Source organism: Giraffa tippelskirchi, chromosome 2 (genome assembly GCF_054371585.1).
Source record: "Giraffa tippelskirchi isolate mGirTip1 chromosome 2, T2T-mGirTip1v1.2.pri, whole genome shotgun sequence".
NCBI lineage: Eukaryota > Metazoa > Chordata > Mammalia > Artiodactyla > Giraffidae > Giraffa > Giraffa tippelskirchi.
The window spans coordinates 117,568,273-117,593,387 of record NC_137276.1 but is presented as its reverse complement, the minus strand read 5'-3'; the positions used below and the strand labels follow the sequence as shown (position 1 = coordinate 117,593,387).

At 43.6% G+C, this 25,115-nt stretch overlaps 1 protein-coding gene and 1 non-coding gene across 6 annotated transcripts in view; one reads left to right on the top strand and one right to left on the bottom strand.

Moving 5' to 3' along the window:
* Nucleotides 1-25,115, top strand: part of SIPA1L2 (signal induced proliferation associated 1 like 2) — a 238,301-nt gene that overhangs the window by 50,790 nt on the left and 162,396 nt on the right. For 3 of the 5 annotated variants that reach the window (XM_081570374.1, XM_081570376.1, XM_081570373.1), the window contains exon 2: nt 9,783-9,829. The exons of the other annotated variants lie outside the window; for them this stretch is intronic. The gene's annotated coding sequence lies outside the window, so the exon portion shown is untranslated. The remainder of the gene's footprint in view (nt 1-9,782; nt 9,830-25,115) is intronic. 5 annotated transcript variants of the gene reach the window in all.
* Nucleotides 23,936-24,008, bottom strand: TRNAG-UCC (transfer RNA glycine (anticodon UCC)). The gene has a single exon. It is a non-coding gene; the product is annotated as a tRNA-Gly (tRNA).

Here is a 25,115-nt window from a genome sequence, read left to right as displayed (position 1 = left end):
GGCCACACCTATAACAGATACATCTGTACCAACTTATTTTCCCTCCCTCATTTTCCTTCTGTCTGGTTTGCCCAGCTCATCATAGATTTCCATCTTGTGTATTGTGTTAGTAATAATTTAAATATGATTCAATAAATTTATCTGATAATGGGTTCTATCCCGTTCAGTGTAGGAGAATAGAGACAGCACTCCTAGCAAAGTTATCGTTTGGGACATTTTTATCTTTTAGGGACACCTGTAGTCTTTTGTTTGAATGTAGAGTTTCTTAGCTTATTATGCTTGCTAACTGTATCTGTTTTCAAAAATAGAGAATGTACTTGAATTTCACAGATTTGTTTAATTCTTTCCTTTCTTTATTTAATAACTACTATTTCACCTGGGTTTCCAGGTGGCGCAGTGGTAGAGAATCTGCCTGCCAGTGCAGGAGATGCAGGAGACGCAGGTTTGATCCCTGGGTCGAGAAGATCCCCTGGAGAAGGAAATGGCAACCCACTCCAGTATTCTTGCTTGGGGAATTCCATGGACAGAGCAACCTGGCAGGCTACAGTTGATGCGGGCTCGCTGAGTTGGATACAACAGAGCATGCAAGAGTGTGCTTCACCAAGACACCAAGTTTTCATAATAGAAGATCCCCCAGTCTTCAAATGACATCCTAACATCATTAATGAGAACTATGTTCTACCTGTAGAGAGTGTAGGAAGTCACGGGACTGTGAGTAGGCTCCATTTGGTCATGGGTGCTCCTAAAATTGGATCAATATTCAACTCCTAAAATAACTAACATAATTCATAGCAGTACTATTCACAATGGTCAAGACAGGGAAGCAACCTGAATGTTCATCAACAGATGTATAAAGAAGATGTGATAAGGACTTCTCTGGAGGTCCAGAGTTAAGACTGCGTCTTCCAATGCAGGGGGTGCAGGTTTGATCCCTGGACAGGGAGCTAAGACCTCACAAATCTTGTGGCCCAAGTAAAACATAAAACAGAAGCAGTATTGTAACAGATTCAATAAAGACTTTAAAAGTAGTCCACCTTAAAAAAAAATCTTAAAAAAAGACGTGATATGTATGTGTATGTATATATATATATGTATATATATATACATATATATGTATATATGCAACAGAATATTACTCAGCCATAAAAACAATGAAATAATGCTATTTTCAGCAACATGGATGGACCTAGAGATTATCATACTAAGCAAAATAAGCTAGACAGACTAATACTTATGATATAAAGTATATGTGCAATCTAAGTTATGTTAGAAATAAATGTATCTACAAAACAAAAATAGACTCACAGGTATAGAGAATAGACTTGTGGTTGGTGATGGGGAAGGGATGGATTTGGAATTAGGGATTAGCATATGCAAACTACTATGTATAGGATGTATAAACAAGATCCTGCTATATAGCACAGGGAACTATATTCAGTATCCTGTGATAAACCATAATGGAAAAGAATATGAAAAAGAATGTATATATGTTCACAACTGAATCACTTTGCTGTCCTGCAGAAATTAAACAACACTGTACATTATACTTCTGTAAAATTAAGTTTAACAAAAAGATAAAGAACATAAAACACCACATTAAGGAATGGTGTTTTCTTATTTGTAATGTCTTGCTTGTCTTCATGCAGATGATACTGCAGACTAGCCAGTGATGGAACAAGAATCTGTTTCACTTGAACATACCGAGTTCAGTGTCCTATTTTCCTGAATAGGTATCCTTATGGGGATGCACATGAATTCATCATGTACGTCTTTCTGATAGTAAAATTGTTGCTGGTTCCCATGTTAAAATTATTTTATTATTCATTATGTTTTACACACTGGGTAGAGGAGAGCAGTGTTCACCAAATAGCGTCAGGACTTTCCGCTGCTCCACCCTCTACATAAGCAATCGGAAAACAACTCTCTGGGTGTATGAGCAAGGGTGGAAGTGCAGGGACCTGGAAGCCTGGCTGGAGAGATTGCTGGTGGCTTGGTTGCCTTGGCTGAGAGTTTGGACTTTGTGGTGCTATGGAGCAGTTCAAGCTTTTTAGTTTTTATTAGCAGGAGGTGTATTGGCTCCCAGGCATCTTCCTTATTTATCTTATTTGTGGGAAATAATGAAAGATCCCAGAGTATTTCCTCCACCACATCAAGGCCATTCTAATAGTCATGGTAATTTTTTCTTCAAAGTTCACAGAAAAATTAATGTAATAAATGTATGGGAAGGGATACAGACTTTGAATTAATTGTACCATCATCCTCAGCAAATGTAAGCTTATCCACTTTTGGGTATTCATTTCACCAACTGTTCATTGATTACCTGCTATGCCTAAGGCTTCTGCTCATTAAAAACTCAAAACTGAATTTTTTGTAAATAAATTACATATGAGACAGACTAAAAAATATTAAGAGCTAAAGCAGAAACTACAAGTAATGATATTCTCAATGCATAGAGAGGAAACACTGTCTAGGAAGTTTTCTTGGAAACTTTCCCCCCTAGAGATGTCTGAAAAAGTTCTGTGAGAGTGAAGGCTGCTGGGTGGTTTGGGTGATGGGAACTGTTTGATACAAGGGGCAGAAACAAGAGACCTCAGGACATATTTGTTTGGGAAAGGTCGTTTACTGCAGGCTATGACTGTCAGATCAAAGGTGCTTGGGTCTACCCTATATACTTATTTGAAGGATATTTTGAGGTTGAAGTTATGCATGGTACAGTTTTGAGAAGGTACGTTCATCTGGACTGTTGGTTATGAATGACAGAAACCCAATTTATACCATCTTAGGCAGAAAAGGAAAGGTTTTGCTCAAGTGGTTGGGATGGTTTGGGAGTAGCATGTTTTAGATGCTGTTGGATCCAGGGATCCACCATTGGCCTGGAGACTCTTTCTCTATTGTATCTTGACTCCCCTTCTCTCTTTTGCCGGGTTCTTGAGCGCTTTCCATGGGATCAGCAGGATGGCGGCCAGCAGCTCACATCCTCCTGGCTTAGCTTCCTCAGTGGAAACTGACTTCCATCTCCCAAGATCTCTACATTATCCCAGGAAACATGTAGACAGCTTGCTTTGGTTCTCCATCCTGATCTAGCCACTGAGGTGAAGGGGAGAGGTTGTTCCTTGAGGGGCCCAGGGACAGGGGTCCCTTTCAGAGCTAGACGATGGGGTGGTGGGCAGACAGAACCTGCGAGTCTGTAGCTTAGGTGGTGCAAGAAGGCATGTGAGGGACAATAGGACTGATATCCAGGTTGTGAGCAGGATGGAGCGAGGGCTTGTGGGAAGGGTGTGAACTCTTTTCTAAGTTGAGTTCGGGGTACTGGTGGATCTTTCATGTGGCAGCTGACTGATGGGGCTCAGAGAGATGAGAATGGCTGGTGGTGTCCCCAAATAAACCATTGATGATAGACACAGATGTGGAGTAGGCAAGCCCACTGGGGAGGAGCAGATATTAGGTTGAATCATGTGCAGCCTTTTCAGGTTGACATGTAGTGATTTCCTATGGCTTAGCCTGTCCTGTGGGAATTCCATTTGAAAATGCCCAGTGTTTTCTTTAGGCTCACACCTACCCCTGTTCTTACTCTCCATGGCGCTCAAGCCAACAACTTTTTCCTTTCCTCTTTCCTGCCTTTTCTCTTCTTTCCCCCTCCTATTACTCCTCCCTTCTTTCTTCTCTTTCTGGAAAATATTTACCAGGTGCTTCTAAAGTGAAAAACACAGTACTTAATACTGGCTATGCCGTCATGAACCAGACCTGGTCCCTGACCTCCTGAGGGCTTCCCAGGTGGTGCTAGTGGTAAAGAACCTGCTTGCCAATGCAGGAGACCTAAGAGACTTGGATTTGAGCCCTGGGGGAGGAAATGGCAACCCACTCTAGTTTTTTTGCCTGGAGGATCCTATGGACAGAGAAACCTGGTAGGCTAAGGTCCATTGGGTCGAAAAGAGTCGAACACGACTGAAGTGACTTAGCACGTATGCACAGTATCCTAAAGTCTAGACTCAGAAGCGAATGTTTAGAGCTTGATGGAGTGCTCTATGAGGAGTGGTGGTGTGGGGTTTGTGGGATTTTCCGTGAAGTTTGCAGAGGCATCCAAGTCCTAAATTCTTCCTCACTCACCCTTGGGCTGCGATAGGGGAGAGGAGAAGGCCTGCATGAATGTTGGATACACATGTACAAATTTTCCTGACAAAATTGAGGGGTGAGGGGACAGAGCTCCCCTGACACCCCACACCTTTGCTGTGTTTCAGCTGCTCCAGTGTTACCTACTTTCCCCTTTTTTTCTCCATGTCTCTCCTCCCAGCTGAAGTTTGGCCTCCTCCTTAGTCCTCTCACAGTACCTACTAGAGACTCTTCCATTGTATTCTGTTGACACTTGGTCCCCATCTTCTGTGGAATGGTTGGCTCCCTCCGTCAGACAGAAAGCTTCACATGGCAACAGCTCCTAATAGCTTTGAGGAAAGGGTTTGAGTGCTGGAGGTGTTAAAGGAATATTGTTAAATGTGAAAGTAACTGCGAAGGGACTCTGTTTCCCGTTTGTTTCTCTCTTCTTATCTCTACCCAGCTTAGAAAACAAACAAACAAAACACTGGGGTAAATACACAGTGGAGTATTATTCAGTCTTAAAAAATCAGGTCATCCTGTCCTGTGACCGCATGGATGAGCCTAGAGGACATCATGCTCAGACCCAGGAGGACAAGAACTGCGTGATTCCACTTAATCAAACTCAGAGAAACAGAGCAGGATGGTGGTTGCCAGGGGCTGGGTAGGAGAGGAAATGGGCAGTTACAGTCCAGTGGGTATAAAGTTTCAGTCACATACATAAAAGGAATAAGTTCTAGAGTCTGCTGTGCAGTGTTATGCTTGTAATTCAGTGTTGAATTGTGCACTTAAACATGTGTTATGATGGTTGATCTCAGGTTAAGTGTTCTTTTGTTGTTTAGTCGCCAAGTCATGTCCAACTCTTTGTGACCCCATGGACTGCAGCATGTCAGACCTCCCTGTCTCTTACTATCTCCCAGAGTTTGCTCAAACTCATGTCCATTGAGTTGGTAATACCATCCAACCATCTCATCCTCTGTCGACCTCTTTTCCTGCCTTTAATCTTTCTCAGCATTGGGGCCTTTTCCAATGAGTCAGCATTCTTAGCACAATTAGAAAAAATAAAATGTGTGTGTGTGTGTGTGTGTGTGTGTGTGTGTGTGTGTAAACAGCCACCAAAGGGGAAAAATAAAAACAGTCCCGAGTGACAGCAATGTTTTGTGTTGGACACACAGAAATCAGTGTGATTTGAGGGGTGAGGAAATGTGTCGGGTTGAGAGTCTCATTGCACTGACCTGATTCTCAGTGAAAACAGACTCCTCTGACTGGCCAGTCATTTGCTCAAAGTTTGTAGCACATGTTTTAACCCTGAACTGACATGTTGTTCATGATTTAGACGTTGCTGTGGCCTGGACACTGGTATTAGAGAGCACTGGGGCTGTGTGTGTGTGCGTGTGTGTGTGTGTGTGTATGTGTGTACAAGTACTTGAGACAGGCCTGGTTACTAGTGCTGGTGAGTGGTCACTGGTGTTGAATGTTGGACATTGACAGGTGAGCTGGTGTCCAGAATGCATTTCCTGGAGCAAGTGGCATCATCTGACATTCATCTACGGACTCCCCCATGATTCAGAAGTTCTCTCCCTGTATGACAGGCTGTTTGAATCTGGGCCTGGGTGCGTATCCATGTGGACTGTGCTTCTGGAGTGGGTGAGGTTTGGATTTGGGCTCTTGGCCTACTGATGATGGGGAGGTGTGACCGTGGCTCATGGCTCATGGCATTGGTGGAGGCACTCCTACTGGCCCCCTGGCCTGGATGCAGGGCAGGACGAGGCAGGAACCCTGCTGCGCAAGACCAAAGGTCGCAGGTGCGTGAATAGAAATCTGCGCTGATGACTTGGCCCTTCGGAGACATCTCATTATTTTGAGAGGAGTTTTTATTTTTAAGTTAAAAATGCAAGAATAAAACTTGGCCATTCTCTGATGCTGGCTGGCTTGCTTGCCCTGAGTACTAACAAGCGTGTCCTTATGTCAATGGAGAAATGGTGATTTTTGAGCTGGAGGGAATATTTGTATTCTTCACAGTGGAAAGAAAATATTTGCCTTCACTTTCTCAGAACCCGGTTTCACTAGGGAAACAGCTGAAGAACCTGCTGGTCGGGACAAAGGGCCGGGCCTCCCTGTGCCCGCAGATACAGTTTTCTGGCAGAGCTTCCGGCTGAGGTGTGAGGGGCCTCTCTGGGCAGCGGATGGAGGAGGAAGGTCCCTCTTCCTGATCCTCTGTGACTGCCCCCGCCCAGATCTGCGGCTTGAGAAGGCTGCTCTGCAAGAAAAAATGTACTTCTTTTTTTCTCCAGAGCCAAAACAATAGCTAGTTCCCTCATATAAACCACCTGCTTGGTAGGAAATGGAGCAAGACTCTCAAGTCCCCAATGCCACTCAGAGGATTTGTGGTTTCCCTTCCTGTCTGTAAACAAAAGCAGCTGGTTCCAAGAGCCGGGCATTAATTGTTTACAGGATGTTTGCTGTATCAAAGGAAGGAAAAGTGCCTTTTACAGAGTTGCAGTCATTGTGTGGGGGGTATTAGCACATAATTTAAGGGTGAAGAGAAATTAACTACATGATATTTCATCATGAAACGCAGATGGTTTAATTAGGAGGATTTTTTAAGACATTTCGTACACTAAAGTTGAGGGTTTTATAGTAAAATCAGCATAAAAAATGTAGAGCCTCTGTAGAGAAAAAAAAAATGATTCTTAAAAGTTTGAAAAATCATGAGGCTTGGAGACTTGACAATTTTTGTCATTGTACAAGTTCATGCTTTGTTAGCAAGAAACTTTTAGCATTTGTAGTGCAGTCCATGTAGGCTGCCTTTGGGTACTTTTTGATATAAGGACTGCTGTGCCTGGGTGCCATGGTGTGTGTGTGTGTGTGTGTGTGTGCTCCAAGGTGTAGACCGACTGTCTCCTTCACCAGCTCCTACCTAGCATGGGAGCTCATAACCAGGAGATGGGTGGTGAACATTTGCTGAGTGGATGAATGCATGGGTGGATTTAATACATTTAGTGAAGATTGAAACCATATGATACCCATGAATACATTGTTTTCTGATTATCTGATGTTAGGAAGCCTTTTTGATGAATGCTATTTTTGTTTTTGTTTTAAATTTATATGTATAAATTCCTTTATTTATTTAGGCTATGCTGGGTCTTTGTTGCTGTGCACGCTTTCTCTAGTTGCTGGAGGCGGGAGCTACTCTTTAGTTGCAGGGCTCCAGCTTCTCATTGTGGTGGCTTCTGTTGCTGTGGACCATGGGCTCTAGAGAGCACAGGCATCTGTATTTTCTGCACGTGGGCTCAGTAATTGCAGCTCCCAGGCTCTGGAGCACAGCCTCAGTAGCCGTGGTGCATCGGTTTAGTTGCTCCTTAGCACATAGGATTTTCCTTGATCAGAGATTGAACCTGTGTCTCCTGCAGTGGCAGGTGGAGTCGTTACTGCTGAGCCACCAGGGAAGCCTGATGAATGCTATGTTTTGGATTGTGGTAAAATAGATATGATATTTTACCATTTTAAGTGTACAATTCAGTGGCATTAATTTATATTCACATTGTTGTACAACCATCACCACCATCTGTCTTTGGAGCATTTTCACCTCACCAAACAGAAAATTTGTATTTATTAAACACGAACTCCCGTCCACCATCCCCAGCTTCTGGCAACCACTGTTCTCCTTCCTGTCTCTAAAAATTTGACTGCTCGTTACCTCTTGTAAGTGAAATCATACAATACTTGTCTTTTTGTGCCTGGTTTATTTTATTTAACAGAATGTCCTCAAAATTCATCCATGTTTTAGTATATGTCTCAATTCCCTTCCTTTAAAAGGCTGCATAATGCTCTGTTGTATGGATAAAGCATAATCTGATGGTCACTTGGATTGTTTTTACCTTTTAGCTGTTGTGAATAGTATTGCAATGAATCTGGGGGTATAAATATCTGTTTTAGTCTCTGTTTTCTATTCTTTTGAATATATATCCATATATGTCCAGAAGTGGAATTGCTAGATCATATGGTAATTCTATTTTTTTTTTTTTTTGAGGAACTTGCCATACCATGCTTTAGATTTTTAAACTCAGAATTGGCTATATTGACTGCAAGTTATATCAGTCAGAATTTCTTTCCTCTCTCTTCCTCTTGCACATAATTCAGCTGAAATTGAAGGACAAGTAATAGTACCTCTTCACCCACTGTTTTAATTCTTCATGCAAATTGAGGCAGATTAGAAAAGGAGGCTTTCAGAAGCCAAGACCTATCATAGCCTTTTTGATAGGTGACCCTAAAATGTGTTAGGGACACCATTCATACTGTATGGGGACAACAGATGTAAACCTGGCATAGAGCTGGTGTCTTGCAGGCAGCAGAGAAGCCCAGTCAGTAGTGTTTCATCCAGGCTGTGCTCACCTCGTTGCATATGGAGTCCGTTCAGTGTCATGTGGGAGAGTGGGCCCCAGCCACTTTGCTCTAGTTTAGTTTGCAGAAATTCTCATGATTCCCTTTTTTTTTTTTTTTAATTATGTATAATAAGAGATCATGGTCTTAGGAGCCAGGCTGACTTGAGTTCATGCCCTGTTCTCTGTGACTTGCTGACTTGCTTTGAGCAAGTAACCAGTCTTTAGAGCACCAGTCTCCACTCCAGCGGTGAGGTGGAAAGGCTGGATTTTTTTTTTTTTTTCTTTTTTGATTTAAGTGTATTTGATTTACAATGTTGTATTAATTCCTGCTGTACAGCCATATAACTCAGTTATACATATATATTTATTCTTTTTATATTCTTTAACATTGTGGTTTAACACAGAATATTAAATATGGTTCTCTTGAGTAATTTTTTTTAAGATGATTGTGAATTTGTAAGTGACACATATATTTAGTAGGGCGCCTGGCACATAGTACTGTGTACTGATCACTGCTGTTCTTCAAAGCAGATGCTATTTAATAGAAAGTGAAAAAAGTGAAAGTGTTAGTTGCTCAGTTGTGTCTGACTCTTTGTGACCCCAAGGCTGTAGTCTGCCAGGCTCCTCTGTCCATGGAGTTCTCCAGGCAAGAATACTGGAGTGGGTTTCCACCTCCTTCCTCAGGGGATCTTCCTGACCCAGAGATCGAACTGGGGTCTCCTGCATTTCAGGCATCTAACCCACTAGGGAAGCCTGATGTTTAAAAGAAGTTGGCACCAAAACAGCTACCTGGAGCAGCAGTTCTCAAAATTTTGGTCCTAGGCCCCCTTGACACTTAAAAATGACTCAGGATCCCAAGGAGCTTTTGATTGTGTAGCTTATCTCTACTGATACTCACAGTATTGGAACTAAAGTCAAGACATTTAAAAATATTTCTTAATTCATTTGAAATGGGAATAAGCCCTGTACATTTTATTATAAATAATCTGTCTCATGAAAATCACTATTTTGCAAAACAAAAGACATCAGTGAGCAGAATGACCTTGTTTTAGATTTTTTACAAATCTCTTACATATCTGGCATCAGAAAATAAGCTAGATACCCCTCTCTTTACACCGTGATGTGTCTGCCTCTAGGAGACTACATTACATTTTGTGTCCTGGTTTTGGATTTGGCTTTTAAAATGGCTTTGACCTGCGAACCCCTGGAAGGGTCTTGGGAAGCCCAGGGTCCTCAGATCACACTCTGAAAACTTCAGAGCAGGAGTTTCTCTGGGAGTCTGAGCTGGGTCTCTTTCTTCTCTTGCAGGATCTTGCTCTTGGCCTTGTGAGCAGGAGCCCACCACCCCCAGCCAGGTAAGCCTGCCAGAAGGCCGGACCTGTGAAGCCATCCTTACCGCCACAGCTGCCTCCAGTTTGAAAGTGTGCTTTTCAGAAAAGATGCTTTCTGTTCCCCTTGGCTTGCAGATTGAATGTTCTGATTTGTTCCTCCTCCAGAGCAGACTGGACTGCCCAGGTGGCTCAGTGGTAAAGAACCCACCAGCCAATGAAGGAGACATAGGAGACATTAGACTAGGGTTCAGTCCCTGGGTCAGGAAGATCCCCTGGAGGAGGGCATGGCAACCCACTCCAATATTCTTGCCTGGAGAATTCCATGGACAGAGGAGCCTGGCGGGCTATAGTCCAAGGGGTTGCAAAGACTCAGACACAACTGAAGCAACTTAGCATCCACGTATAGCAGACAGGGGTGAGCATTCCTCTGAGAAGCTTCTTTGGTTTGGAGTTGCCTACATTGGGGCCTCAGGAGGAGTCGCTTGCAAGTTCCAATTATTAGTTTTCTTTCCTTCCTTCCTTCTTCACCTCCTTCTTCCTCCCTCCCTTCTTTCCTTTTCCTTCCTTCCTTCCTTTCCTTCTTTTCTTTCTTTCTTCCTTTCTTTTGGCTATTCAGCTGTCATGTGGATGCAGTCAGAAAAGTCTGTGTTGAAATCCTCAGGGTTGTTTTAACATGGGTTATCTTTATACCCGATTCAAGGCAACATCGCAAATGTATTCAACAAATCTGTTGTTTAAAAAAAATATGTGTGTTCATTTGTTTTCATTCTTTCATTTTCTCTTTTGCAAAGCCTTTTCGTCTCACACATTTATATATAATGAGAACATTGTAATTGATGGGCTGCTTTGTTGTCGTTTAGTTGCTAAGTTGTGTCTAACTCTTTTGCAACCCCATGGACTGTAGCCTGCCAAGCTCCTCTGTTCATGGAATTTTCCAGGCAAGAATGCTAGAGTGGGTTGCCATTTCCTTCTCCAGGGGATCTTCCCCACCCAGGGATAGAACCTGCATCTCTTGCATTGCAGGCAGACTCTTTAGTGCTGAGCCACAAGGGAAGCGTTGCATAATCCTGTATAGATCATTTTATCATTCCATGTCCTCATTTCGCATTGATGAAGTTAGGACTTATTTAACCCTCATCCAGGCTTAGAAGCCTGTTTATCAGAGGATTAGAAGACTTGTTATGTGGGATAAGTCAATTATGATCATAAAGGGATTACTTAGAAAAATTTGGGCTGAGTTCCAAATTGTTATTCTTACAAAGATGAATAAAATTTTCCGAGACAGCCGGTACCATGGTGTGATAGTGGTGTGCATTTCATTCGTTCTTCAGATTTCTGGTAAAAATTTTTTAACTCCTTTGGCGTCTTCTTATCAGAAAGCAGCTGTTTTGATGCCTGGACTGTTATCTTGTTCCTCCTTTCTCTGCTCTCAGCTTCACATTCAACCTCCTGCCTTTCTGGAAGGAAAATAAATACTGTCAGGGTGGTGCTTGGCTTCTTTGTGATCCTGTCCTTTTTTCTTTTTGGCCAGTTTTATTAACGTCAATAGAATTCTAGGACTCCATGGACCTCCAGAGGGACCATCATCTGTCTCCATTTACTTAAAATATTCTCAAACTGTTAAGTTCTTCAAGATCTTGCCCAAGTTTCTGAATCAAAAGCTTAGTTTCTCAATTTGATCTATTAGGAAACAGCACCGGCGGGTGCAGGGGGTGGGGGTGGGGGTCATTTGCTTGCTGACAGCAGCAACATTACCATATGTTGTCAGGATCCAGATGTCAAGAGTGAGGTGAAACTGTGATGCTTGGGCATCAGGAAATGCATTAGCTTATATGGAAAACTAATCTCATCCTCATGTTCGTCTTTTTTGCTCCTTTATTCATGAAAGTTAAGGCAGCATTAACATTTTCCAGATCATGTTTGAAAGCATTTCATTTCACATCCCTCTAGCAGCCAGATTTAGAAAGGCTTACCTACCTCAGGGAGACAATCTTAAAATCTGAAGACCTAAGGAGAAAGAAACCCTGGATCCTCCGGTTACATGTGTCCTGGAGGGTGGTTTGGTTCAGTAATTGTTTATTGGATAATTTCTATAAGTGGAACCCTCTGGTAGGTGCCAAGGGGAAGAAGATGATTAAAATGCAGCCCTTCCCTTTCAAAAGTTTACAATCTTAACGGGAAGGAAAAAAGTATATACAAGTAGCTCTAATACAGGGTTCACATCCTGTAGGCATCAGATACTGAGATGATGCTAGTGAGCTGAGATGACCCCTCCAGGATGCCTGGCATGTCCTGGGCACTTAATACACACATTTCAGTAGATAAATGAATGCATTTAGACATGTCTATTTTGGTGTACTTTATTCACAGCAAAAAAAAGGATGTGCAGAAAGAGATGATTTGAGAGATTTCATGGGACCCAGAGATTATGAGAATTTGGTGAGGTCTCCAAGGGCTTAGGGCAGGTGGGTCAAAGTCCCCCACATAAGATGCCTTTCTCCTGGTATGAGACCAGTCCTGTTGGTTCCTGGCCTCCTCTTCGCAAGCCTGGGAGAATGCTTATTAGTTTTCTGTTTTCCCTGAACCCATCACTTGAACAGAATAGGATTTGGTCCTTAATTTGATAGGTCTGGCACCTTGGTTTCTCATGGACTGGTTCATGGTAATCAGATTTAAAACACAAAATGAAACCTGCTTTGTACTAGGAATTCGTTTTCTTTAAAAAAAAAAAAATCAATTAATTAATTTCTGGCTGTGGTGGGTCTTTGTTGCTGCATGGGTTTTTCTCCAGTTGCTGCAACGTGGGGCTACTCACTAGTTGCAGTGTGCGGGCTGCTCAGTGTGGTGGCTTCTCTTACTGTGCAGCACAGACTCTAGGGTGTGCGGACTTGAGTAGTTGTGGTACATGTACATGGGCTCAGTAGCTGCAGCTCCCAGGCTCTGGAGCATAAGCTCAGTAGTTGGGGCACAAGTATAGTTGCTTTGCAGCATGTGGGATCTTCCCGGATCAGGGATCAAACCCATGTCTCCTGCCTTGGCAGGCGGATTCTTTACCACTGAGCCACCAGGGAAGCCCCTCAGAATTATTTTTTTTAATGGACAAAATGACACAACTAGGGATTTCTTTCTTTTCTCTTTTTTTCAATTTCTTGTTCTTCCCATTAATTTCTGTCTGGTTGAATACGTGACAGTGTGCCCATTATATTACAAATAATTTTTTTTTCCTAAAATGTAATTCTGATCAATTTGATCACATGAGGGGGACTTCATGATCAAATAGTCTTATTGCAACGTATCTGCGGCCCATTTCCCTTTTCTTCTAATAATTATGGTTGTACATTATTGCAGCTTTATCTGCTTTCTCTTTACTATGTGGTAGGTACTATTTCGGAGAAGGCAATGGCATCCCACTCCAGTACTCTTGCCTGGAAAATCCCATGGACGGAGGAGCCTGGTAGGCTACAGTCCATGGGGTCGCTAAGAGTCGGACACGACTGAGCGACTTCACTTTCACTTTTCCCTTTCATGCACTGGAGAAGGAAATGGCAATCCACTCCAGTATTCTTGCCTGGAGAATCCCAGGGACGGCGGAGCCTGATGGGCTGCCATCTATGGGGTCGCACAGAGTTGGACACGACTGAAGCGACTTAGCAGCAGCAGCAGGTACTATTTAGTATTCATTTCATGTCCCAACAGTTCTTTGAAGTAGGTATTACCATTCCCCTGTAGAAATAAGGGAACTGGGTCCAAGGGAGCATAAATGGTTTGTTCAAGGTCACAGAACTAGTCAGTTATGGAGCCCTGAGGACCTGGGTTGTCCCAGCTCACTATGACGGTGGCCCCAGGGCAGGGTGTCCAGTTGAAGGCTGAGTCATCCCTTTAGTCTTATAGAGATGTCCCAATGTGATCTCTTCTGCAGGCAGCTATGAGAAGAATGGAAAGAAGAGTTTGTACAGTTGGATTGATAAGATGGCCGTATGTTGATCATCCGTAAAGATAAGCCTACTGATACTGTATAAAACCAAATGAAATCCTAACATCACTTTAAGGATGTGTGGTGGGATAACATGGAACAATTATTGCATATTCTGAAACTGCGGTGAATGCTGAGTGAATGACCCGCCCACAGCCTGAAGACCCACTTACATCAAGCCTCTCAAAACACACTCGTCCTTAAGGGTTAGGAGTACCAGATCTTTGACAGCTTTGTTGGTTTTTTGGTGGCTTATCAGTATAAATGATAATTTAGCGCTATTTCTGAAGGGTGAATGTGACCAATATGAATGTCAGTGTATTAGAGATTATCATTAGGAAATATTTAAAATGCGTTATGTCAGACATTGTGTATGCTATGTATAGCGTTACTACTCAGAAAACACCCACAGTTCTGTGCTGTAAAGACTGTATTCCCTTGGTGACAGGCTGCTCACACCCATCTTGGTTCAGGAACCTGAGAGTCAGCATAGCTTTTTTAGAGAACATGTAGTTTTGTAAGTTTTCTTTCCTTTGTTTGTTTTAAATTTTTTTAAAAATAATTTATTTGTTTATTTGGCTGTGTCGGGTCTTGGTTGTGGCACACAAGCTTCTCTCTAGCTGTGGCTCACAGGGTAGGTGTGGTATCTTAGTTCTCTGACCAGGGATAAAACTGACATCCCCTGCATTGTAAGGTGGATCCTTAACCACTGGACCACCTCCTTTGTTTTCATTAAACGTTACTCTTTGGAGAAAATATCATTGGAAGATTTCAATGGAAGCGTTCCACATTGGAACAGTGGATGGTGTTAAGATCTTGATTCTGAAGTAAAATATTGTTTTTCCTTGATAAAAACAGCTTTCCCTGGTAATTAGTAGAGTGTCTGATAGAAGCAGAGAAGCAAAGCAGGTGTCCGCCCTGAGAATCACTCCAGGTTCTGCAGTCCTCCTGCCCTACATTTTCTGTGACCTGGGAGGCTGTAGATGAGGCTCCTTTGTCCCCTTTACACCTTGACACACAGTAGGAGTCAAGGCATGGCAGCCTTCCCTTCTAGAAGGTTGTTTAGAGAAAGGAGTAGAGTCCACCTGTTTGGTGAAATATCTCAAGTATCTATATTTAATAACCTGCTAACAAATGTGAACGTGGTTTTTTTTTTGGCTGCTGTGGCACTGAAGCTTCTCTCTAGTATGATGCCCTGGCTTCTCTAGTTGTAGCGTGCACGCTTAGTTGCCCCGTGCTGCATATGGGATCTTGGTTCCCTGACCAGGGATTGAACCTATGTCCCTTGCACTGGAAGGTGGATTCTTAAACACTGGACCACCGGAGAAGCCCCTGAACACATTGTAAAAATCAGGTTCCTCCATTCTGTCTTCTCCTCAATGCAGTGAGGCAGCTGTAAACCCTTTCTGTTTCAAGCTTCTCTTTCCTTCAGTGGGAACAGCTCTGAGGTTGTCTTTCCAGCCTGTCGGTGAGGGTACTCCAAGGACAGAGGTGATCCAGACATTTCAGGAAATTCGAGCTCTTAGTTGCCTGAGCCGACGCCCATGTATTTGCAGACAAACATCTGGAAAATGGACTTGGTGGAAAGACACAATTTAGTGACAAGAACATTAAAGAACCTTCATTTTAAAGTTGGACAACAACAGGGTTTGCTCTCCGGGTGGTGAGATTATTAACTTAATGTCACTGTTGCTGAAAAGAGAGTGGGTCAGGAGGATGGTCAGTTCCCAGGTCATGTCAGAGTCCCTGGGATGGCTGCCAAGTGTGGCTTCTTGGCTTTGTGCAGGAAAGAATTCAAGAGTGGGCCATATTAATGTGAAAGAAGATTTATTCAGGGAGGAAACACACTGCATAGACAAAGTGTGGGCCAGCTCAGAACGCGAGAGCGGCACCAGGGTGTGGGGTTGTCAGTTTTTATAGGGGTGGCTAATTTCATAGGCTAATGAATGGGAGAAGTATTTCAGCTATTTTGAGGAAGGGATAGGGATTTCCAGCAGTTGGGCCACCACCCACTTTTTGCCCTTTTATGGTGGGCCTCAGAACTGTCATGGCACCTATGGGTGTGTCCCTTAGCTTGCTGATGCGTTACAGTGAGCATATACTGAGGCTCAAGGACTAGTGGAAGTCAACTCATCTGCCATCTTGGACCTGTTTGGTTCTAATCAGTTTGTGTTTCCTTGGGTTAGGTCATTCTTTTAAAGGTTGTGCCCTGCTCCTTTCCTGTCTTATCACCTCGGGCAATTTACTTAATCTTTTATGTGTCACAGTTTGGATATTGACAAAATGGAGATGATAACTTATCATAAGATTTTTATTTGAATTCAGTGAGGCAGTGTTTGTTATAACTAATCTAGCTATTTTATTGATTTATTTTATTCATCTAGCTATTTATTCATTTATTCCTTTTATTCATTTATCATGATTTTATCTGATAAATGTACTTAAGTCCCTTTATAAATAAAACACTATTATTTATTTTCCCCCTCTCAGCTTTATCATCCCCACAATAAAACTCTATGGTTGTTGTTGCTCAGTGTGAGACCCCATGGATTGTAGCCTGCCAGGCTCCTGGGTCCATGAGATTTTCCAGGCAAGAATACCGGATTGGGTTGCCATGTCCTTCTCCAGATCTTTCAGACCTGGGGATTGAACCTGCATTTCCTTCACTGCAGGTGGATTCTTTATTGTCTGAGCCACAAGAAAGCCCTTGTAGAATCCCTGTTTTATAAATAAATTGAGAAAAAGGAAGAAAAACACAGATGCTAAATTAAAATTGGAGATTAAGGAGAACTAAAACTTGGATTTTAGTTTTTTCAATTTCTCATGATCTTATCTGAGTTTTTGGAAGCTGCCTGTTGTGACTTGATTTTTATTCTGTCCAGCAGTGGTTTCTAGAAGAGCAGCACTCATGGCCTCTGGGTGGCCCATCCTTTGCAGGCTTCATCCCTGGTGCTTTTGTAAGCAGATAGGTTAGGGGTCCCTGGAGAAAGAGAACCAGGGATGCTTTTCTTGACATGAGAACCCATTTTCGCCTAACCTATCTGGTGATCTAAGACTGGCTACAATGCTTGCCCTTGAACAAGCCTCAGTAATTAAGGGAGGAGATGCAGAAACTAGGGAAGGGAAGTGAAGTGAAAGTCGCTCAGTCATGTCCGACTCTTTGTGACCCCACAGACTATAGCATCCATGGAATTCTCCAGGCCGGAATACTGGACTGGGTGACCAAAACAATACTGTAGGCCTTCCCTGTTGGCCCAGTGTTTAAGAATCTGCCTCACAATGCAGGAGATATGGGTTCCATTCCTGATCCTGGAGGATTCCACATGCCGTGGAGCCACTAAGTGTGCCAAAACCACTGAGGCCGCCTGCTTCAGAGCCTGTGCTCGGCAACCAGAGAAGCCACCGCGATGAGGAGCCCACCTGCCACAACCAGAGAAAGCCCGCACACAGCAGCGGAGACCCAGCACAGCCCAAAATAAATACATAAAATGTTTTAAAACAGAAAAGAAACAGTCATCCCCCTTTGGGGCAGGGTCCTGGTTCCTTACACCTTTGAGTTCTGCAGAAACTAAGGCCCATCCAGCCAGAGGGTGGAATGTTGAAGCTGACCCTGCAGACTTCAGTCAGTTAATGCTTGGCCTCTGTTGGCTTTTGCCCCAGTTCTATGCTGAATTCTCTTCTACTCAAGCCCCTTCATGAACTTGCATGTACCCTTGGCTTAAAATTTCTCAGTTTTTCTCTTCAGGGAGACACTGGTTTGGGAAGGATCCCAGTGTTCTCTTTATTTGTTGTAAGTAGTTATAAATCCTTCCTTCTCCCGTGCTGTGACTTGATCGTGTCTGTACCCACCAAGAGGTGAGCCCAGTTTTGGGATAACACTGACTGCCGCCCTCTAGGTTTTTGTTGGCTTCCCCTTGCCTTGGGCGGCTTCCCTGGTGTCTCAGTGGTAAAGAATATGCCTGCTAATACAGGAGACACAGATTCAATCCCTGGGTTGGGAAGATCCCCTGGAGAAGGAAATGGCAACCCACTCCAGTGTTCTTGCCTGGGAAATCCCATGGACAGAGGAGCCTGGTGGGCAATGGACCTGACTTGGCATAAAAACCTTGTTGTCTTAAGCAGTGGTTCTTAGCCTCACCAGAGAAGCTTTTAAAATTGTCAGATATTTAACACTGATACTTAAAAACTGAGTTGGAAACTAAATTTCTGATATCTATACCTTTCAAAACTTCCCCAGGTGATTCCAATACACTTAAAGTGAAGACTGAGAACTCTGCTTTAGTGTAAGGGACTGTGAAAGGAGTATAGGCAGTAATCGCTATGATGTGGTCCTCACTTTCATGTCTATGTATGGGGGGAAAAAGATTACCTAAAGGTGACAAGTGGTGCAGTGGTAAAGAATCTACCTGCCAGTGTAGGAAATGCAAAGACACACAGGTTGAATCACTGGGTCGGGAAGATGCCCTGGAGTAGGAAGTGGCAACCCACCCCAGTATTCCTGCCTGGAAAATCTTATGAACAGAGGAATCTGGCTGGCTATAGTCCATGGGGTCGTAGAGCCAGACACGACTGAGCGACTGCACACACATAAAGATGACAGTGAATATTAGAGAAATGTGGGCCTCAGCACCGCCCCCCCCCCACCCGCCATTTTCCTGTACAAGCTATTGGGCTAAATTGGTTTGCTGGGTGTTCAGACAAGGTGAGGAATCCAAGGAGGGAGGCGACCGCAGGGGCTTGTGCGCTGCTCCCGAGTGCATTTGGTGTTCTTTCCACCACTTTGTCTATTGTTTGGAAGTTGAATGTGTAGATGATTCCTCCGTGTGATCTGCTTGCTGAACTGTACTATTTTTAGGCACTAACCCACACAATAGCTTTATAAAAAGGCTATTGAACCTTTTGAGGCTGCTGGATTTTGTCTGACAAGGGCTGAGTTACAAGTAGGCTCTCCCGCCTCCCAATTCAGGCATGTTGGATTTTTTGTTGTTGTTGTTTCTTCTTTAGAAAGTATCTGAATAGCTTCAAAATACAGTGGTTTGGCAGCCTGACAGGTGATGCCAGATGTCTGTGTACCTCTCCTCCCTGCCCCTGCTCTCCAGACATAGAGTTTCGCAGGTGTATGTTGGGTTGCTAATTTTTATTCTGTCTCCTTTTCCTTTTAAAATGTGCTAAAATATGCATAGTTCATAGTGCTGGGGGGGAAGTGAACTCATGAAGCATTTTCTTATTTTTGAGTCTCTGCCCTGTCTAAAAAGATGTGTTTTCCTCCATCGAGGGGATCTCCTTGTCTGGGTCTGCTTAACAAGTGGGATTAAACAGATCAAGCCAGTATGATGTTATTGTAAATTTGTTTTAAAAATGACAGTCATACCTTATGGGTTCCTAATCCAGTCTCAGGAATATGCATCCGTCCATTAGGAGGCAGAAGCACGAGTTACTAGTAGTTGTAGTGGAAAAACAATTGCTCATTGTGAAATAATGTGATCCCCTTAATGTGTCCACACAATAGAGTGGATATTGTTTGTGATTCTTTGCTTCCTTTTCTCTGTCTCTCTTCATTAAAATGCTATAATAGGCAGTGTATTAGAGTTGCCCCTAGATGGCTTTGGCTTTTTAAAGTACGTATCTTCATAAAGTTCACTCCCATATTCATTTTCCACCAGGCAGTTAGCCAAGTGAAGATTCCCTTCCCTGGTGCTTGGTGATGGGTAGACTCTAGCTTATCTATGACAACATGTATGATTAATAGGGATAGTGTTAACTCCTTTGTGTCAGTGTTATAAATGTGTGATTCTTCTTGGCACTTGAACTGCGCTATTAGGATCCATGTCCTAGGTCCTATCCACATCCTATCCGTAGGGATAGGCCTGGCCTGTCTTGATAAGGGGAACATTTTGGTTTCCCCAGATACATGTGGGTCACTTCCCCTGTTGCGTCTCATCAGTATTTCTCTAGGATCTGATACCCTTCAAACCTCCTTGGGGGGTTGTTGCCGATTTGGGCAGCTCACCCCTGTTACTGCCATGGTTATTCTGTCAGAGTCTCTGGAGAAGTAGGAGCAGTGGGGCCTCTGCAGGGGCTGACTTTCTGGTCCCCTTTCGCCTCCATCCCTGAAGGAGCCTGCCCGCCTGCTAAGTCACTTCAGTTGTGTTGACTCTCTGCAACTCTATGGACCATAACCCACCAGGCTCCTTTGTCCATGAGATTCTTCAGGTGAGAATACTGGAGTGGGTTGCCATGCCCTCCTCTAGGGGATATTCCCGACCCAGGGATTGAACCCATGACTCTTAGGTCTCCTGAATTGGTAGGCGAATTCTTTACCACTAGCACCACCTGGGAAGCCCCTGAAGGAGTCTAGTCATTTCCAAACCTGCTCACTACTTGAGGTCTTTTTTTTTGTCTGTGGCGTGCGGGATCTTAGTTCCTGACCAGGAATTGAACCCGTGCATGCCCCCTGCAGTGGAAGTGCAGAGTCTTAACCACTGGACTGCCAGGGAAATCCCATCTGAGGTCTGTTTTGAACTAGCCATTCCCAGGCCCCCTCCACACACTTCCCCATGTCCCCTTCTCTCCTGCCCCTGGATTCTGGTTGAGAAGGTTAAGATGGAGGCTAGTACAGTAAATAGGATCCTTCTCCTGCAATCGTCCGAGTGGACCTTTGAATGTTTAGGAATCGTCATTCAGAGTGCCGTTGTGTAGCTGAGGCCTTCCAAGCCCAGCATGATAAGGAACTTAGGCAGGGTCCCACCTAAGGTCTGCCAGTCACAGGTGAAGACGATCCTCTGTCTCTGTGTCGTATTTGTAGATGTGGCAGAAACAACCAGCAAGATCACTGGGCTATTTCTCCTGGATGCACACAGATTGCTTTCCTGCTCATTTATTGTCCATCTCTGACAGAGAGGGACATGGGGTGATTATGTGATCTCTGTATTCAGCCAACCTAGGACCAAACTCAAAGGTAGCCAGTATAAGATCCAGCTTGAATCCTTGTACAATGAGAGACTTACTGTTAAGTGTATTACTTTGTCATTGTTGTCTCATGTTTGTGTTGAGTGGGGACTTTGGTTACTTTGCATGCTGATGGGTTCATTTGTTGTTGTTCAGTTGCTAAGTCGTGTCCAACTCTTTGCGACCCCGTGGACTATAGCACACCAGGCTTCCCTGTCTTTCACCATCTCCCAGAGGTCATTAGCAAGTTTTATACAACAAAGCATGATCATAACAGGGGTCCTTCAGAGTCCAGCCAGTCAAGGCCTAAATGTAGTCCTTATTCTGATGACGTAGTGACAGACCAGGTGCATATTTACAAATTCACTTAAAATAAGCAAAGCTCACTTCTTGAAATTTATGTGAAACCTCTATTTCCTTTACCCTGATAGACTATGACGTGGAGTTGGGAAGACAGTCTAGGAGGACGAGGTGGTCATTTATGTCATTAAAAGGTGAAAGAAAGGTCCAGTAACTCGTATTTGCCTGACTTGACCTTGGTAACATGGAAATTGTGATGTAGCTCCGAGAGACTTGGTCCATATAGGAGATGTCTGTATCAGCTGACTCCTTATACGTGCGAGCAAATGTGTAAGACTCACAATGTATTTTTTATTTTACTTTGGCTGCACTGGGTCTTCATTGTGGTGGGCTTCTTTTGTTGTGGAACATGGGCTCCGGAGCTCACAGGCTCTCTAGTTGCAGCTCGGGCTCAGTAATTGTGGTGCGTGGGCTTAGTTGCTCCACGGCATGTGGGATCTTAGTTCCTTGACTGGGGATCAAACCTGTGGCTCCTGCAGTGGATGTGCAGAGTCTTAAATGCTGGACCCCCAGGAAAGTCCCAGGGTTGTACTTCCTACTGGGCTTGTGCGTTTGGCTGTGGAATGCCAAGCGCTCTGCACATATTGGATCCGGCTGAGCTGAGTTTATCTCATTATTTGCCTGCATCTGGAACATCCCTTTTGTATGAAGATGTTGAGGAAAAGTTTATCGAATGAGATGCTGGTGCCCAGTGATGGTGCTCTGCATAATGAAGTACTCTTCCTCACTGGGCTGACTTCTGTGTCACTTCTTCATCCCTGTGGGCTGGCAGGAGGGAAGCTGGGCTCTGAATCCCCTTGGGGCTTGGACAGCTGATGTTGCTGATGTCCAGCAACTTGGATGAATTCAGGAATTCCCCTACTTTACATACTGGAGATCACCAGACACCCCTCTCCTCTCGCCTCCCCCCTCCCACCCCCGCCCCCGCACTGGTAGGATGAGGACACCAGAGTGTGAAATTAACACATCAAGGGAATTTGAATCATGGTAGCCTTGAGCTGGTTTTTGCAAATTAAATTTTGCAGAAATTAGCCTCAGCTCAGCCCCAGCACTCTTAGTTTCATACTTGTGAAGCCAAACTTGTTTCAGTGACGTTTCTACCCTGAGAGGTGAAGAATCTGGTTTACATGAGGATGGTGAGTCTTGCTGAGTAGATTGTTGTCTCTTTTGTAAAAACTACTGTTGACCAAGAGTGATTACCCTCAGTAAAAGTCCTTTGACATGGTGTAGCAATTGGAGGAGAACATGCATAAGTATGCAGAATGGTGCGTCAGCCAGCCGAAGTGCCAGCCAACCCTTTCAGAAGACTCTTATGGGTAATATTCATTATTTGGCATTCAGGAAAAGGAAAACAATTTTTTCCCAGTGCACTATCAGACCCAGTTTTTTCATTATCTCTGAGACCCATAATCACATTAACCATATTCACTAAGCTGAGTATGCACCAAAGATGCCCAATTAGTAATTTACAAAAATAAATATAACCATCATGGGACCCTGAATACTAACCTCTTCTTGGTCCCCACGTCCACTGCCTCCAGGTAGGCAGAGGTCAGAAGGTTGCTGGGCACCTTTGCAGTGGGAAAAGGGGAGATGGGTGAAGTGAAGGATTGCTGGATCTTGTAGAGACAATTAAGAGGAGATACCCTGTCTAGTGGGCTTCCCTGCTGTCTCAGATGGTAAAGAATCTACCTGCATGTAGGAGACCTACGTTTGGTCTCTGGGTCGGGAAGACCCCCTGGAGAAGGGAATGGCAACCCACTCCAGTATTCTTGCCTGGAGAATTCCATGGATGGAAGAGTCTGGCGGGATACAGTCCATGGGGTCGCAAAGAGTCAGACACGACTGAGCCCCTAACCCTTTCCACCCTGTTTAGTGGTTCTTTGCCCATGGATGCTAGAATTTGCTATAGGTTTCTTCTTTCGCCATATCCCCTTTCCCTAACCAAAACTCTTTCTTTAATTATATTTTTACATTATTTAGACCTTCAACAGTTAAATTTTACAGGCCTCAAGGCTTCTTGTTCTTTTAAATTTGAATCTTGGTGGTGGTGGTGGTGGTGGTGGTGGTGGGTGATGGATCCCCTTGCTTCTCATGTCTCTGGGGAAGGTTCTCTGTTCAAGATGAAAGCCCATGACGGCCAGTTTCCAGGTAGGGTTCTGTTTGAACAATGTTGTTACGACATGTCACTTTTTCCAGTAGGGCTGTGCCTTTGTTTTGGCTTACTCTCCATACCAACATTGCTTCATTGATGTGGATATAACAATTTGTATAAAAACATTCTGCCTGCATGTTTTAAATGTGGGATTTTATCTGTCATCTGGTCACGTAGCCCTTCATGTCATGCTGGTACAGGATGTTTGACTTGGTGACACTTGCTAGCTCTGGGCTGCCTGGCATTGTTTCATTTAGCTGACAGTTTTTGTTTGTTGGTTGGTTTTTGCTTTTGTTTTGCATTTTTACTGTTCCAGGTACCTTGTTAGGCAAAATGAGAGAATATGAAATTGAATAGCTTTCTCTGCTTTCTAGATTCTTAGTCTAGCAGGGGGACAGACAACATGTAAGTAAATAAGTAATGATATTGGGTAATGTTTGCCAGGATACAAAGCGGGTGAGAGCCATGGTCCCAGAGGTGGTAAGAACACAGGAAAGACTTATTGCCTGGAGAGAAAATGTTCTTGCAGAATTTAGGGAAGTCTGTAGTGCCTAGGGTTTGGGGTAACCAGGGCTCAGTGGTAGCGAGTGGAAATTCTTTTTTTAAAAAAATATTTATACTTCTTTATTTACTTGGCTGTGCCAGGTCTTAGTTGCAGCATGTGAGATCTTTAGTTGCGGCGTGTGGGATCTAGTTCCCTGGCCGAGGATCGAACTGAGGCCCCCTGCATTGGAAGCGCAGAGTCCTAACCACTGGACTACCAGGGAAACCCCTGAGATTGGAACTGCTGATTGAAGTCAGAGTCTTGTAGGGTCTAGCATCCTGTGGGGTTAGGAGAGGCAGCAGCATGCATATTGAAGAAACACAGAAGAAGAATTTTGTAGACCCTAGAGTAAAATTAAACACCTACCCCTGAAGTATAGTATGTTGCTTCCACAGCTGAAAAGCTAACTAAACTCTCTGAGTCCCTTATCTCACATTAGCAGGGATGTTGATAACTACGTCATTGGACGTCTTCCCTAAAATAGAATGCCTTAAGCGGAGCCTGGACCAAAGCTGACATTCAGTGTGTTATGTCCTCCTGTCCATCCTGTAAGCCTCCTGATTCTGTTCAATGGACTTTTCCACCAGCACCTCTGGTGGGTTTGACAGGCACTGACCTTGCCAGCCTCTCACCTCCTTCTGCCCTATTTCTTTATTTAGCGGTTGTCTTTAGTATTTGTTCATCGTTTGCTGATGGAGCACAGGTGAAAATTTACGTTTGTTGGATGTAGGATTTTCTCTCCATTCTTGACTGTGGTCCCAGAATGGTCATAAGTGTCTCTCTTGTGTCTCTCTTGTATCTCTCTTGGCTATTCTGATTTCCTCCATTCTGTACGCTTTGAAATTTGATATCTGGATCTAAAAAATGGAAATGAAATGGGCTTTAAAAAAAAAATTATTTATTTATTTTAATTGGAGGATAATTACTTTGCAGTGCTGTCATTGTTTTTGCCATACATCCATATGAATTGGCCATGAGGTATATATGTGTCCATCCTGAATCCCCCTCCCATGAAATGAACTTTTTAAAAGAAGCGTACTTTAAGTTTTTTGGGTAAATCATCTTATCTGTTGTTTTGCAGACCTAAGTCTGAGCCCCGTGTTCATTAGCTCAGAGCCTTTCAGTCTTCTTCTATTTTTAAAAAGCTTTTTGTAGAAGCGAGGGTAAAATGTTTTACAAAGCAGAAGTTCAAGATTCTCAAGTGTGATTGAAAATAGCTCCTGGTGACACATCCTTTCTCTGGACTTTATCTTGTTTCTGTCTCTGAACTACACACTTGCCTATGCAGGTTTCCCATATCTGGGTGAAGCTTGTGTCCCATTCATAGCTG